Below are 17,421 nucleotides of genomic sequence, written 5' to 3' on the forward strand. Positions count from 1 at the left end.
AATACAATCTTGTCTCAAGAATGAATTCAGAACTTCACAAATATATTATGTCATTCTTGCAAATAGCAAATAGGATTAAATTCAGAAATGCTTGATTTGAAAGGGAGAAGATGGTAAAAATTTGACACTGATCCTAATTGGTACGTGATTTTCATTTGTTTTATGTAAAAATATCATTGCTGAAACAACTTAAAGTCTAGATTACTTTTATAAAAATATTTTGGGGCCCAATTTTTGAAAAAATAAATATCAAAATACAGTTATTCATTAATCTCACAATGTATGCTTGCTTAGGTAGCGTATCGTTCCTTTTTATATTTATAGTCACTTCTTTCTTTTTCCTTATTTCTTTCACCTTGTCACAGAGAAAACAAATGTGCGCTTTTTTCAGTTCTCTGTGAACAGTTCTGAACACAGCAGCTTTGCATTTTTTCGCACTTAAATTCCATTCTTTCCCTATGCAACTGTATACTGCATAGCGCGCGCTGGACTAACAATGGCGGATTTGTCGGCATTTGCCGGCTCAAACGATTGCGGCACTCTGGATATCCACGGACTCTGGTCACTTCCTGAGCCGAGAACTCCCTAGTGTTTATAGCCACGCCTCTTAAGTCTGCTTGGACCGTCAGGGCAGTAGCAACGCGCGGCACGGCAGCATATTACATGTTCTGAAAACATTATCCTATGCCACCCCAGGGGTATTCACTCTTTATATAGGGAAGACCAGGTAACTTGATACCCTAAGGGTGAAACCTAACCATTTTTCTCCCATTACTTCAAATGCTAGTGGATTATGGTGATTTTCTAGTTTGAAGGTTGAATTTTCTTTTGCCAACTTCGTTTCGAATTTCGATACTGACAAATACTATAAATGGTAGTGATTTTGTAACTGGTATGTTGGCAGCAGAGGCAAATATCGACAATATTTGCCGGTACTGGAGTTCCATGAAATTAAAATTGTATTAGATTTCTCAGCAGGTTACTGGAAGATAGTGAAATTCGAACTTATTAATAATTAATTAATATTAGTATTAATATTAATACATAATAGTTATTTTATGTGTTGCTTTGTGGTTATAATTCAAGAATAGTCAGATAAGTACGAATAAATATAATATACTTGGGCGTGATAATGTACGTGGGTAATGGATAGAAATATTATTTCAAATTTTAATGAATTTCTTTCGTGTTTAGATTTTTATTACTATGTCAAAAAAATGAAATAGTGTTGCAGTGACTCCTCCAAGGAAGAAAATGTGTGGCATTCAGAGTACGCTTCAGAAATCTGTAGTTCACGTGTATAATGAGTTGAAGAAAGAAGATAATGAAGAAGGAATTATGCTAACGGAGACAGCAATTACAACCAGAATAGCAAAATTATTAGGAGTAAGTATTCTTAAGCATACATTTCAAAGTAATATTCAATTTTAGGAGTTTGCACTAATAATTTCATGATTGTGGTCAAACAAAACAAATTTTTAGGTTAGGCCTAGATGTTTAATCAAGCCAGTGATTTTCATATTGCCAAACTAAATACATTTAAGATACTGTAATACTGCAGTAGGTGATAGCTTAAATACATTTACAAATTAGACGAACAAATAATCAAACAGCACGAAAGTAAATTTCCAGTTTTCTCTTTTGGTATTAAATGAACCGTTCAGATCACAATTTACATGCCACATCGGCCGAAGAAAATACAAGTCATATTGTAATAATTAACTTGATATTGCAGCAAATATTACATGAATGTTGGCCTGTTATGGTGCTTAAAAATAATTCAGTTTTATATAATAACTATATAACATACTCTATAAAGCATAGGAATGTTGACTCTGGCTGAATAATTTATTCATGACTGGTCTAAGTAATATTAAATATGGTGTTTCTTCAGAAAAGCTACCCCACCCAAAGTACTTGTTAAGATATAACACTCGAGAGGACGAGGACTCACTACTGGGAAACTAACCATTTCTCTTCGTCCTGGACCTCTCGCATGTTATAGGCCTATTGGTAATTAGTAACAAGTTTGAGGGAGGGACTACAACAATGCATTAGAATATACAGGTAAGTGTCAAAGGATTTTTGTGCTGAAAGTATTTGCACTAAAACCACGTGTTCATCACTATGTAAATATCACAGAAATCAATTAAACAAAATAAAATTATGCCTTCTTTGATGTAGCTTTTCTGGAGAATTACCTAAATATTAGCCTACTTAAACCTATCGTAGGCCCAACCTAACATGTTGATCATTTTCTATTCATATAGCTGTAAATCTTGGTATCATGCATGAATTTTATGATATAACAATTTTTAGAAGTGTTATGTTATTGTTTGTTATTACAGCTTGGCTTTACTACAGCCACGAAAGTGATAAATTCACAGAAGGGGACCCCACTTGTGACACCAGGAAAACATAGACTACGTAAACATCCAGTGACTGATGCTGATGATTTTACGAAAGATGCAATTGCGAGATTTATTTATGACAAGTTACATAAAGGTAGGGAAGTTACAGGAATTGTGTTGATTTATGCAATGTAATTCTGATATTAGTCATATGTATAAAAATATGGCATAATTTTCATTTACTGTTACAGGGGAAGTACTAACAGCAGCAAAAGTTCTGGAACATATGAATGATGATTATGAAACATATTTATTTAGAGTATCCTTATCATCGGTGAAAAAAATTTTGAAAGAGATTAAATTTCTATGGAGCAAAGGGGATCCTTATACACATGTACGAGAAAGTGATGTTATTCGTTTTTAAGAGAATATATAAGAAATGTGGAGCGTGAGAACCCTAAACCCATAGTATTCTTTGATGAGACTTGGATTTTTATGAATGGTAAATTTCACTGTATTGTGAGACATTGAGTAATTGAATTTTTTACTAACAAATAGGTTAACACTTATGTGGAATATGAAATTGCAATTAATATAGGCTACTAGTAATGAATTCAGGTGGGAACAACATGTTTTGCAATTAATAGTTTCATATTATAACTAGAGGTTAGTTATAAAATTCTTGAATGGTTTTCCTGTCTTTAAAATTTTTGTGTCTCTTAGAGTGTCAATGTGAATTGCTTTTCTCTCTCTGTTTTTTTAAGTAGGATCACCCACTTATTCATGAAATAAACCAGGTGAAGTTTCCAGTGACATGAATGGTGTTATTCGTAGACCAACAAATGAGGGTGGAAGATTAGATGCCGGAACGAAAGGTGGATTTATACTTGGTAAGTTATATTGATTTATATTTTACATAAATTTGGCAAGAGTAATTTTTTTAATCAGGGTACAAAAATATAAAAATTGGTGACTAAATAAAAACGTGGGAAAGCCTTTCACCAAAGAGGATCTCATGTCATGTTATGTTATGTTATGTTTTACTTTCTTTATTTAAATGCTGTGAATTCATGTGACGTAATTATATGCCCAGGTATAATTTTTATTGCAGGTGCTGATTTAATTTTTTCATGCAATTGAAAGAAAAGTCAGGACTACCATAGTGCTATGAATAGCCCTGTAGTTGAGAAGTGGGTGCAAACACAGTTGTTGACCTGAGAACATTAGGGCAATGCGTTATTGTCATGGATAGTGCTGCATATCATAGCAGACTTGTGAAAAATCAGCCAACAACAAAATGGAGGAAAGAACAGCTACTGGTGATTGCAACTGAATATAATAGATTTGTTGTACCGGTACTAAATGATAAGAGTTGATGGTGTGAAATCACCTTTTGATATTACATTGCAATATTAATTTCCATACTTTACAGTCATTATTATTATTATTATTATTATTATTATTATTATTATTATTATTATTATTATCATTATTATCATTACTACTACTACTTCTACTACTATTGCAACCGTTTCTCTTATTTCTCATAATTAGGCATACTTATAGATGCTACTTTTTTCTTTCAGGTGAAATTGAATCTACATAAGAATCCTAAAACAACAGAGCCTTGCCAATTACTGTTCTGAAGCGGCCTTGTCTTATGTGTTGTGTCTATATACAATTAATTCTTTCAGTTTTTTTTCCCTTTAATGTAATGAAGTTGTTGGTTGATTGATACCAAGTGTTCAGCAGTTGATGTCATTTGTTATCTTGCACTCCAATATTTAACCAGATGATTGAAAGCTGTGTAAAGTTAACAGTCAAGACAATGATCCATATCTTCATTGAGATTTCAGAAATGGCATGGGGAGATTCTGAAATATCAGTTCTTTGTAAATATTTGAGACAATCATGGCCTGTGATAATATGAGTACTGCCACTGTAGATTTTCATAAAAGTTCAGTTATTAAATTAGGTGTATTATTTTTACTATGTATTGTACTATATTTTTGTTTCGCTTAATTGATGAATTATATATGCTGTAAATTGAATAGTAGACTGTAGGCCTATAGCTTAACTGATGAATTGTATGTGCTGTAAATTAAATAGTAGGCTGTATACCACAAGTGATGAATTGTTTATGCTTGTAATGTGAAGTAATTTGCATGATATTTATTATCAATTTCTGTATATTTCAACTGATTGAATTGTTTATACTTTTAAATTGAATTAACTTGCTTGCTATGTATTATATTTTATAGCTTAACTGATGAATAATTGTTTAGGTTTGTCAATTTAATAATCTGAGTGCCATGTACTTCATATTTTTAGTGGAGCCACCAATGTAGCTTAGTCGGTAGACTCGTTGGCCTGCAAATTCAGAGCTGCATTGAAGGGTAGTTTGGATCCCCCATTTGGTCTGATTAGTTGGTTTCTTCTGAGGATTTTCCTCCATCATGGAGCGGATGCCGGATGGCCTATTGCAATTTTTTCATTTGCTTTAGAATCGTTCCGACTTTTGTTACCACATTGTCATGTTCTGATCTTGTTATTCTTTTAACAGTGTGGTAAGATGCAGGTATAGATAACCTTACAGTAATTTTGCTACCTTTCAGCTACCTCATTACCTCCCACTCCATAAAGTTCATGGATCCACTGAAGTACCAGTCGTCGATGTAATTCGACCATTTTGCTTAAAATATTAAAACACTGTAAAATATTGAGATTTCATGTTGTTACGTCCAATACTGCAGCAAGAATATCTGATTTTGAATCTGATAGTATGACAGCCTTCTCAGATTTATGAAGTCGATACTGGAGATTTTGTAAGCTTAAAAGTGTATCTAAATTTTCACTATCAAAATTAGTCAGTGTTTGAAGTTAGTTAGTTAGTGGCGTTTAAAAAGGGCACGTCAGCTACTATGGCTATTTGCACCCTTATCTCACTAAACACAAACACAATACAATAACCAGAATGTTTAAAAAACTAAAAAGCGTTGTCACGGTTAAAATGGGGCAAACAAGTGTTTGAATATAATTCCCTGTAAAAGGGAATATACTGGTATTGTACTACAACACCACTACATCTATGGCTTGGTAAACAGGATCCATCTATAAAAAATACTGTATGTAGTCACTCACTGACCAGATCATTTATCGTTTCGAATGATTTTTAAAATGTCTGGAGAAGTATCACATTTCTTAACATCATCTGTTAAAGTTAACTTATATACTATTCATTTTGAAATAACTTGGGATTGTGTTTTATTAGTAAAGTTTCCCTTAATTGAGCAAGTTTGAGTTCTCCAAGTAGAGTCAAAAAGTCTGTTGGGATTTTGGCTCAGTTTATTAATATTTGTGGACTGTGATTTTTTGTTCTAGACAACCATATTATCTGCAAATGATGAGATTATCATAAGATCTATTTCTTTAGTTAGACCATCGACATTAATATTGGAAAATGTATTCCTGAAAACAACAATGTGGGAAGCCCAGATGAATCTGTCTCTATTTACATATTTGTGACAATGAATCAAATAATCAAGTCACTGACCCAGTGTAACACTTTATCATGGACAGCCTAAGCTTGCAATTTCTTAAGTGATTTATATCTACAGAGCCATATGATCCTTGAAAATAAATTAAAATTGTTAAGGTGTTTTGTTTTCTGTTTAAAATATCTTTAATATCTTGACTAAAATTTAAAGCTGTCCATTTGTTGAATGCAGTTCTCTAAAGTCAACTCAATAAGATGAAAGTTAGTTACTAGATTCCAGGAACCAATTCAATCTATGAAATCATCTCTTCCATAATTTTGGCTATCATACTAGTAAGTGGTATCTGTCGATAACTCGAAAAGATATTAGTTGAATAATTGCTTTTCAAAATTGATGTTATGATAGATTTTCTCCAGACAGATATTGTATTTTAGATGAGATTACAAGATAAAAGTAGTGAGTTTGCTTGTTTGCCAACATGTTTAAGAAAATCAGCATGTGTATTGTCTGGACTTGGAGATGTTTTGGGTCTTATGTTATTAAATTAATAGTAATATTCAGTTCTTGATTAAATATTGTTATATAAAGTAGATTGTAGATTTAATATTTCTTTCAGTTTTTCCTTAATAGTCTGACGTACACAGATAAAACTAACAACCACACCACCAACTAATCTAATAGAAATTAAAATATAATTAAATGTAGAAAACGTAATTAAAATTATAAATACACGTAATAAACCATAACTCCCTAATTTCAACAATATACTATTTTATTCCCTTTTACAGCTTGTAGATAATTATTAATTATAGTTATTACTTATTAGCATAATATTTATTGAACTTATTGGCTATTTCACTTCGTTTGAAAGATGTTATTGTGTACAAAAAGCATTTTTTGATGATCGTTTCATGCTGTATGTTGTGTATAAATCTATGATTTCTGGCCATCTGTTCTGTGTAATCCATCTTTTGTATAGAATTAATAAAATACTCTTTTGGTAGTAATTATTTCATTAATTGAGTATTTAATTTTCACCAGCTCACATTTCTTGAATCATTTGTTTTTTCTTATTTAAATTTAGGACACAAGAGCCAAAAAGAGACTTCACAGTTATGTATCATACATTTTTTCAATGACAGACGTGGAGTTGCAGAAATAATAAGTGTAAGTGTAACATTATTAAGCAATTTACAAACAAATGAAATCTTTAAAAAGGTATCTAGAAGTGAAATTTACTTATGGCTTTTAAGGACCAAAATTATTTTTGTAAGTTGATTTATTATTATTTCAGTTTTAGCCTAGTTGTATTATCCATTTCCTTACTAATTTCAAAAGATAATCAGAAGTTCATTCGAATTCCAACCAAAAGTCAATTGGTTATTAATTTATCTACCTTTAGGAAGTACAGTATATGTACGCTGGAATCTTTGAAGTGAAGTGACAATAATTTAATTGGTCTTGAAACAGATTTGATTCTTGAATATTATATACTATACTTTGTTGTATATTTACGTCTAGTAACCTATTAATGCTAATACTAATAATAATGTAAAGGAATAAAAGAATAGAACATAGCAATACATTTCTCATTATTATTATTCTCATTATTATTGAAACTATTTAGAATAACCTTCCAACATTAAGGTAAAGTACGGTGGATAAAGAAGTCATTCAGTACATAGGATCGTGATTTTACTACATATGGTGATATCTGGTAACAGTTGGCAACACTGACAAGGCGGAAATATTTGCTGTTTGGGAACTGAACTTACGTGATCCTCACTATAATACTGGAGACTCTAATCGTGATTACTACTATCGCTATTGTCTCTGATTTCTATTCCGGAAAATATGTGTGCACAGTAGGTCACTCTTCGTTCAGTCTGGACAACTGCTGAATTTTATTACCATAGAGCAGCGTTTCTTAAAGTATGTTGCTGGAGTTACGTGAGCCCTATATGATTTTAAATTTTATTTTTTACTTAGTGGATACTATAAAAATTGATAAAAGTTACGAAAATATGAATAAATAATAACATGAAACATTATCGATGATGATGATGATGATAATAATAATAATAATAATAATACGCGTAATAATGAAAGTATTATTATTATTATTATTGTTATTATTATACTTTTATTACGCGTACTATTATTATTATTATTATTATTATTATTATTATTATTATTATTATTATTATTATTATTATTAAACATCTAAAACGGAAAATAATACTTATCACTTTCATCACTGGATTCTCTACGTAGGGAGGCCGAGATGTAGATGGGAGGATAATATTAAAATGGATTTGTGGCAGGTGGGACATGATTGTAGAGACTAGATTAATCTTGATCAGGATAGGAACCAATGGGGGGCGTATGTGAGGGCGCCAATGAACTTCCGGCTTCCGTAAACGCCATAAGTAAGTAAATATGTGTCCACTAAAATAAAATACCGAAACAGACAAAATACAGAAATAAAAATGAGACTACAACTTTCTGTCATAAAACCAGATTGCAGACTTAAAAAGCAAACACATTCGTCCCACTGAACTGAATTATTGAGATACTAGCTTTGACTTATTTGTTAATTATTAAATACTAATAAAGTATTACAAGGTTCTGCAGTTAAAAGGGGTTTTGTGGTGGAAAAAGTCTGAGAAACACTGCCATAAAGGAAAGAGTTTACGGATGTGTACACATAATGACCGTGATCGCGATTAGGTCGATAATCTCGAGTAGAGACTGTAGTCTACCACTGGTTTAGTTACAGGAATTGATGAGGACATAATTTGTTTTGTGAGGGGATAGCCTATACATTTGCTTGTCCGTGGCTGATCTTGCTCCTTAGCTGACAAAAGCAATCCTGAAAAGTCCGATGTGTTGAACGCAGGCTAGTAGGCTACTAACTGCACATGCGGTACCCAGGACCTCCCACTCTCCCTCTTTGCGTCTCGCCCCGCAAAGTAACAGCTCAGGAAGCGAGACACGGGCAGTATCAAAGGTACACCACAGGCAACGAGTTAAAATACTACGGGAGACTTTGAATGATCAGGTGTCCCGTAGTTTTCAATGAATACTTTATTTCATACTTTTGTATGATACATTTTCAATAATAGTATTTCACATTATATATTATTATTATTATTATTATTATTATTATTATTACTATTACTATTACTATTACTATTACTTTTGTATTTCTATTAATTGTAGACTTGAGTCAGTGGAAGAGCAGGCCTTAACTCTGTCAGGTAAAATAAAATAATTTATTATTTTTTTTTCGGATACATCAATATTTAATTTAAACATTTCGCTACGGGGTATTGTTTTTTTTGTAAAAAGCTGATTTATAAATAAATAGTGAAGTAATGAATTTATAAAAATGTCTCATTCCCATGGATTTAAATTAAATGTACCGTAAATCGTAATATTCGTTTCTGGATAATTAAACCCTCTCAATACAGGTTGCATTACCCCAAGAGAATTATAAGATAAGACGGACCAGTAGCGGCCTGCAGTTAAAATAGTTGGCAGTTCTGCATGAAACAATTTACAGCTATAGATAAGTAAGTTTGGAGTTTAGTAGCAAAGTTAATATACCAATTTTTTAAGAATTAGAATGACATTGATATAGCCTAAATCTCTAATTCTGTGTGATAAACACAATCTATATTAAAAGAAAAGCTTTTGAATAACAATGTTGAGTAAGAATATAATAATTTTGAAAGCCATGCATTTCTTACCTTATCTTTTGTATATAAACTCCATTCGTCTTTCCTTCTGATGTGCGAAGTTCTCGATTACCCTGTCATTGAAGTTGGGAATATTTGCAATGTAGTCACGTTCAATGGATAGCATTGCTAGCGCGTTCAGTCTATCCTGGCACATAACACTTCGCAAAAATGTCTTAACTCTCTTTAACGTAGAGAAGCACCGTTCTGCTTCGGCTGTGCTCATGGGGATGTTATGAGGATTTCCAACAACTTAATTGTCTCTCTGAAGCTCTCCTTCAAATTATTCCTTAGAAAGAAATTCAGAAGCGGTGTAGCACCCTGAATATTTCTAAAATCTGGCCTCATATACAGTGTTGACAATTCCGTTTGCAGACGATCTTTTTCTAAGCCTGGATATTGTTGGATAGTTGCGGTCAATTGTTTCGAAGGAAATTATTTAGAATAAATTTCGGAATGGGATGATGAAAGCAAAGAAGATGCTACCAAATGACCTGTGAATTTAAACCGGCTTTTCGCACTGACAGTAATTACATCGCATACTTCTATTGCCGCAATTCGGCGACTGTCTTCCGTGTCATCTTTCCGTCTTCGTTTTGATTCGGAATTGGAAGGATATGCTCCCACCTCTTCAATTATCATGTTTACATTTTTCCTCACTTTGCCAACGCTATCTTCAAATGACTGTATGGCTTGTTCTACAAACTGAGGTTCAGTCTGTCTTGTTTGCAGCTGATTGTACAAAATATCAACATGGGACATTAGATGGTGGAAAAAGGTAAGACAGAAATTGAAGGTCTGGTTGTGCAGCATTCTTTCTATAGAGGAAGCTTGATTTATGACAGCCGGCTGAGTGAACTCTTCCTGTATTTCTATCATGCATTCTAGGAGATCTTCCCGATGCTCATAAACCACGTTGACTGTCCGACTGTTAAAATTCCAACAGGTGGGTGCGGATCGCGGCACTCTTTTTTTCACTTTTTTGTCAAGGACGTCAAGTCTTTGAGGAGAATGTGAAAAAAAAGCTGGGATTTCTTGCAGATTTGCAAAAAATATCCAAACTTGACTATTTTGTGAGCATGCTTGTTGCATTATTAAATTTATTTTATGGGCATAACAGTGCAAGAAATCAGCTGCAGGATACACGTTTTTAATCTTTTGCTGTACCCCTCCATGTTTCCCACTCATTACGTTAGCCCCGTTATAATACTGCGCAATTAATTTTTGTGGTTCAATAACTGGTTGAATTTCCGTTAAGATGGTTTGCGCCAAACTTTCCGCGTCATGTCCTGGTGGTAAGATTAATTTCCAAAACCTTTCCACTGGTACTCCATCTTTAACATAACGAAGGACTAAAACCATTTGTGATTTTGCGGCAGTGTCCGTTGTTTCATCTGCCATTATTGCAACATAACAAGCTTCTTTAATTTCCTTGGACAATTCTTCATGAATAACTGCTAACATGCTATCCAGCAATTCATTTTGAATTGTTTTTGAAGTGCCTTTGAATTGCGACGAGCCCTGTAAATGTTCTTTCAAAGTTTGATCTAAATCTGCGGTAAAACCAATCAAACCCCGAAATATACCACGGTTTGTTGAATCTTCCGATTCGTCATGTCCTCGCATCGCTAACTCAAATGCGCCACAGAATTTTACACAATTAATTATTTTAGATAGAACATATCTATTCTTAGAAACATTTTCATTGTTCTTCTGAATTTTAGCCCAATACGCAGAATCCAGTTGTGTTTGAATATTTAATGTCCCTAACAGAGACAAATCTGTTTGATTGTTCAAATGAGTTTTAGAATTTTCATGCTTTATTTTTTCTGGCAAATGAACTAAATCCTTCACTTCGGTTTTTGTCCATGAATTTTCTCCTCCAAACAGAAGGCATGGGAAACAGAAAAGAGCGTTTTCATGAGCACAACCACAAATCCAATCGTTTCTATTATAAATTTCGGTATTGAAATGCCTAATATATGATTTTCCTCGACTTTTTCGAGAAATTTCAATATTCAAATTTGGTGTAGGACGTCCTAATTCTTTAACATGCAATTTCTCTTCATCTGTTAATTTCGAAAATGGTTGATGGATAAGCTTTTTCACTTCATTCATTTTAAAGAAAAATTACACTTTGAAGCACTGACAAAACCGACAAAACACACTACACACAGCACTGTAACACAATCTACTTCGACACTGGAACTGTACTTACATATGTACTGAAAGTAAGCTGAGTGCCCAGTGTACGCCTTCTCCTAAAATAGGTCATAAGGAGATGGGGGTAGTGGCGGGATTTTTGTACACTATTGGGAGGGTTAGCGGCGTCACTTGCAGCTCTAATGCTGTCTTACGGGGTGGCGAAGAAAACCAGTTTTATGCCAGCGATTACCATACGTTGAGGTCAAGAGGTTGGTTGAGGTCCAGGAATTGCCGAGCACAGATCCGAAAAGTACACTACAGACAAAATTCTCTAACAGTTCAAGGCTCCTACAGAAAGTAAAATCTCGAATCGAAGGAGAATGAATTGGAAAAATGAATGAAACGAAGTAGAGTACACATAAAGGCATGTTTTACATTTTTTTTATTTTACAAGTCCATATAATTGGCGGTTCTGCAGCTCTGCAGTTCTTATTGTAGAGCCGCCTCTGAGACGGACTGAACATAAGCGAAATATATATTTAATAAGTCTGTACCATTAAGAGTTTAGTAAAGTAGCCACGTTCAATTAGTAGGCTAGCGGTGTCAAAGAGGACGAAAGTTTTGTAGTTTCAATAATTCTAATTATGTCGCTGTCCATTGTCGTCGTCAAGTCTTTTGAAGGCCGCTCCATTGTCGTCGTCAAGTCTTTTGAAGGCCGCTCAAATACTTCACGCGAAGTGTATAAACCAGAGTTGCAAATTTTAGCAGTGTGTCTTGTTCTAGTTCACAGTGAAAATTAATTATATTACATTTCAGTGTATAATAAAAATGTGGAGGCCGTGGAAGCAAGTGAAGTGTCGGAACCGATACCCATGAACGTCAATAACGACGATGGTAATAATAATAATAATAATAATAATAATAATAATAATAATAATAATAATAATAATAATAATAATAATAATAATAATATATCAGAGTTAAATAACAATTCAAATTCAAAAGCTAGACCAAAATTATATAAGCAGTGTCAAACGTTTGTGCGCAATGCTCACACGTATGTTCTGAAAAACAATTTAGGTCAAGGAAAAATTTCGGAGACATCTAAAATTCTTAAATTAAATAGAAATACTGTAAGTAAAATTGTAAAAAAGGGACCTAAGACACCTAAAAAGCGTGGACACAAAGTCACAAAATTTAATAAAGTAGATGGTTTTACGTGTGATTACATTCGCCGTGAAATATAGTTCTTACAATAAGGGCCAATCCTTAACAATAAAAGAATTATTACAAAAAGTCAAACTTTCCGGTTTTCCTTATGGAGAAACATTTAATTATTTCTTTAAATAATTAATTTAAAATAAATAATCTAAATAATATAAATAATCTTCAAATTAACTCATGCTTTGAGCAATTAAGCCTAGCCCATATCCATGTTATATTAATATATAGCAGTAACAAACAAGACGTGACAACGTCGCATTTTCATTTTATTATCGGTGCATGCAATAAAGACCTACAAATCTTAAAAGGAATGCCGCTGCCTAATAATTAAACGAGGCAACTTTATTTATTGTGTTTATAGGGCCTACTCCAATTTTCTTTTTGTTAATGTGTAGGGCTCTTTTTGTTAACAAAGAGGAAAGTCAGAACTTGCATCACACAAAATTTGTCATTATTGCGTCAAATGTAAGAACAGTTTTATTCTGCAAAAGCCTCTGCCTAGTTGCGAGACACGTGTGAGACAATATTTGTTTCAAATTATATTAGACTACACGATGTGTCCATCACGCGAAAAGAAGTGTAGCGAGCTGTGGCTCCTGCTGTTTCTAATAACAATGTTAACCGTAAGTATCTTATCGTTTCAATGAATGTGGTGAGTTATGATCATGAGTAACTTTCTATTAGTGTCATTCTTTAATTTTTAATGTTGCATGCTAAGAGCTTATTTGAATCGGGGAATACTAAAACGTTCTAAGTCATCCAACTTGTTTTTTGGAAAACTAAAAAAAAAAAAACTGTTTCTTTACTTTCAGGGCTTGTTTAAAAATATTAAAAAATTACATTTTAATATATGACCTAAACTTGAGCTAAATCATGACCAAAATCGTTTTTTTTTCTTCTATAAACCTAAAAAAAATTCAAATTAGGGTGTCTGACATAGAACCTTTTAGTTTACTTTTAGGAAAATTAATAAGAAATTGAAAAATTATTAATGGAATATTTATTTTGTATAAACTGTTTTGTGTACGAACAAAAGTGTCAACTAAAACCACATTTTAGCAAAATGTATGAGAAAAAAATAAAATTGGGGTGTGTGATTTAGAATATTTTAGTTTACTTGAGGGAAAATTAATAAGAAATTGAAAAATTGTTAATGGAATATTTATTTTGTCTAAACTATTTTGTGTACAAACAATAGTGTGAACTAAAACTCATATTTTAACGAAGTGTACTGGATAGAAACGTATTTTAGGCCAATTTTTATTACTTTAATCAACTTCTTGCTCCTAGCGCCGCTATCTACGCCTCCAGTGGGCAAGTTTAACAGCTCTTTATAAAAGTCCGTGTACTCTAGAGGTACATATGGCAATAGTGATCTAATGTCTTATACTTTTTTGGATTTTTATGTACTTTAGCTGTCTCGTACGCTAATCGCACTGGAAAAGATGGTCGAGAGTCATTGTTGTGCAATAGCTTGTACGTGATTACTAATAACCCATCAATGTGGCTTCTTGTGACTATGGTACCTTTAACAGCTGTGTCACCATCATAAGTATAGTCGGAGGCACCGATTTTGGCAGATGACCTCGATGACATTTCCAGTAGGCGAGCCAATATTGTTTCTGTAAGCTGCGAGAATGAGATGCGATAACATTCTGAGTCGTTCATATTTTCATAACAGCAGCTCATATCAATTATCCTTATTATGAAACACACCACGGTACAGTCCTACTCAAAGAATACCTTTAATAAATGTAAATGACTTCCGTTCGCAATGATTTTACAATACGTCTCCTACATTTTCTAAATTAAATTAATTCTTAATTAAAAGGAAAATTCTACCCTTACCAGATCAATATACAATATTTGTTCAGTAATAATCTAGGGATCGTCTACTGGAGGTGCGACAATTCAAGTTAATAACATTACGATTCTTCATAATAATCAAAATATAATTTGGTTAATTGCGTAAAATTGCATGCTGCGGAAGATAGATTTATATAAGAGTATAATAAATAGGATTGTAATGGATATTAAAAGGCCAATAATTTCTTCACACGCACATTGTGAATAGAACAGAGAAGAAAGCATTTTAAAATATTCGAAATCGTACAAATATCGGAGAAACCAATTTTCCCTGCACAAATTGCACCAATTGAAAAATATAATTACCATTCACAATAAATACTGTATTTTATGGATTCTAAAAAGTTGTTTATTAATCTAGAGGTATTGGCTGATGACTATATTAATTCCAGCACAACATTCATTCAGAATATGTAGAAATTACACTTTGGATTTTACTAAATGTATAGGCCTACTATCAAAAGGTGTTACAAACCCCCTTAAATACTCTACATGTGTTACCTGTGCGATATCCGATGTTTAATTTTTTTAAAATATAATTCATAATACTGAAACTGCCATATTGAATTCGCACAAATTGTATTATTCGTAATTTTCGTCTCGAAAACCCCTAAGATATCTAATTTAATTTTTCACCCATTTTTGTCCCACTCCACCACTTTAGGGACAAAGTCGGACTAAATAATACCTTATTCGTATTCTGTGATCGCAAAGATCCCCAGATATCGACTTTCATCAGATCGGATGACATGAGATTTCTCACTCCCTTCTGCCTTTTCGTCAGTACCTTAGGATATGGAATTTAAAAATCTAAGAATGTTTAACCAATATTGTAGAGAGTAACCTTCACTTTAAATTTTACGTCTCTAGTTAAATATAGTTTAGTGAATTTTTAAAATCGTCGACTTCTTTCTCTCTCCTCTCTGCTCGGAAGTAAAAAAAAAGTTATTTCAAGGGAGTAGCCTACATGAAATTGAATTTTTTTACTTTTCTTATACATTTTAGAAACAATTCTGAGATATGAGATGAATAGTCTAACCCAATTTTATGAGTGAATCTTTGTGTTGAATTTAAAGGCTGCACGTCTGCTGGTTAAACAAAATAAATCGGTATAATTATTTTGACCATTACTGCCTCCCATTTTCCATCCCTTAATGTTCGTATTTCATAAAACTCAGTCTTATCTATTGACTAAGGATTAACATATTTCCATATACATATATATTTCCATATATATAACAGATTATATTTCCATTTCGTACAATATTCTGGTCACGAGACATAATCATATACTTTGTCTTTTCGGGATTTACCACCAAACCTATCGCTTTATTTGCTTCAAGTAAAATTTCCGTGTTTTCCCTAATCGTTTGTGGAGTTTTTCCTAACATATTCACGTCATCCGCATAGACAAAAAGCTGATGTAACCCGTTCAATTCCAAACCCTCTGTGTTATCCTGAACTTTCCTAATGGCATATTCTAGAGCGAAGTTAAAAAGTAAAGGTGATAGTGCATCTTCTTGCTTTAGCCCGCAATGAATTGGAAAAGCATCAGATAGAAACTGGCCTATACGGACTCTGCTGTAAGTTTCATTGAGACACATTTTAATTAATCGAACAAGTTTCTTGGGAATACCAAAGACACATATAGACTACTGTAATATTTGTTTAGTTTTTGGAGGTGACTGTCCAGAGTGCACAAATACTCGGGCGTGCATGTTTACTCTTATGTCCTACCCATTCCACTGCGACAGAGATAACAACCTATCTTGCAGCGGTGAGAACTCGCTCTCCATATCGCATTAAGAAAATCCATCTGCCAAAATCCCTGGCGCGACCTATACATACAATGCATTACAGAACTTATACCAAATTGTACTTCGTTTCTTTTTCTGTACCTGTCGCCCTTTTGTTTCCTCGGATACATATGTTTTCTTGTAAAACTCTTGCCACCAGTCTTTAAAATTTTTAATATCACACATTTCAACTTCTACTACTGTAAACTTTCTAGATAAACTTGAAGTTATAATAATTTTGGTCAACTGATGCATGCTGTAAAATCTATCATGTTTTCTCATGGTCCTTTTGAGAATTGCGAAATCCCTATCGCAGGGCAAAAAAGAATGCCCTCTGATAGGATAGAATTGTTCAATTTTCTCAAATCTCTCCGAATCTGTGAAAGTAAAAAATACACTATTAAAAGCATGGCTTTTATTTTGGCCTCCACAGTTGTCACAGTAAACATGAACTTCTTTTATGTCATTTAGGACAGAGCTAAGATATTCGAAAACGAAATAACACACCTCATTAGGGCCTTTTTTTTGCGATGCCTTCATTATAAATGTACAAAGTTGCATGGTTTTTCTTGACATAATGAATGCAGAATGAATTGACATTTAGCTGTCTCAGATAAAAAGTGCCTTGTACAGGGACAACTGGCAGTGAAATGTTCTGCATATAATCGAATGCAATGGCAAGAACATGATGTTGATCTTTAGATTTGTCAGAACATACCTCAGACTGAAGCCGTGAATAAAACTTTTTTGATTGATTAATTCTCCTTATATTTTCTTCATCCATTTTCAATCTCTTATTAAC

The 17,421-nt window shown here is 33.1% G+C and overlaps 1 protein-coding gene and 1 long non-coding RNA gene across 3 annotated transcripts in view; one reads left to right on the forward strand and one right to left on the reverse strand.

Annotated features, from left to right (window-relative positions):
* The window catches only part of LOC138698153 (alpha-tocopherol transfer protein-like), a 219,993-nt gene that overhangs the window by 96,826 nt on the left and 105,746 nt on the right, over positions 1-17,421 (reverse strand). The gene's annotated exons all lie outside the window — the stretch shown is intronic.
* On the forward strand, positions 798-5,271 carry LOC138698152 (uncharacterized). 2 transcript variants are annotated; one of them, XR_011331731.1, is made up of 6 exons: positions 798-1,386; positions 2,349-2,505; positions 2,603-2,853; positions 3,116-3,241; positions 3,463-3,670; positions 3,938-5,271. It is a non-coding gene; the product is annotated as an uncharacterized lncRNA (long non-coding RNA). The 2 variants fall into 2 exon arrangements; XR_011331732.1 differs by having other exon boundaries at positions 3,119-3,241.

The sequence above is a fragment of the Periplaneta americana genome, chromosome 4 (assembly GCF_040183065.1).
Source record: "Periplaneta americana isolate PAMFEO1 chromosome 4, P.americana_PAMFEO1_priV1, whole genome shotgun sequence".
Classification (NCBI taxonomy): domain Eukaryota; kingdom Metazoa; phylum Arthropoda; class Insecta; order Blattodea; family Blattidae; genus Periplaneta; species Periplaneta americana.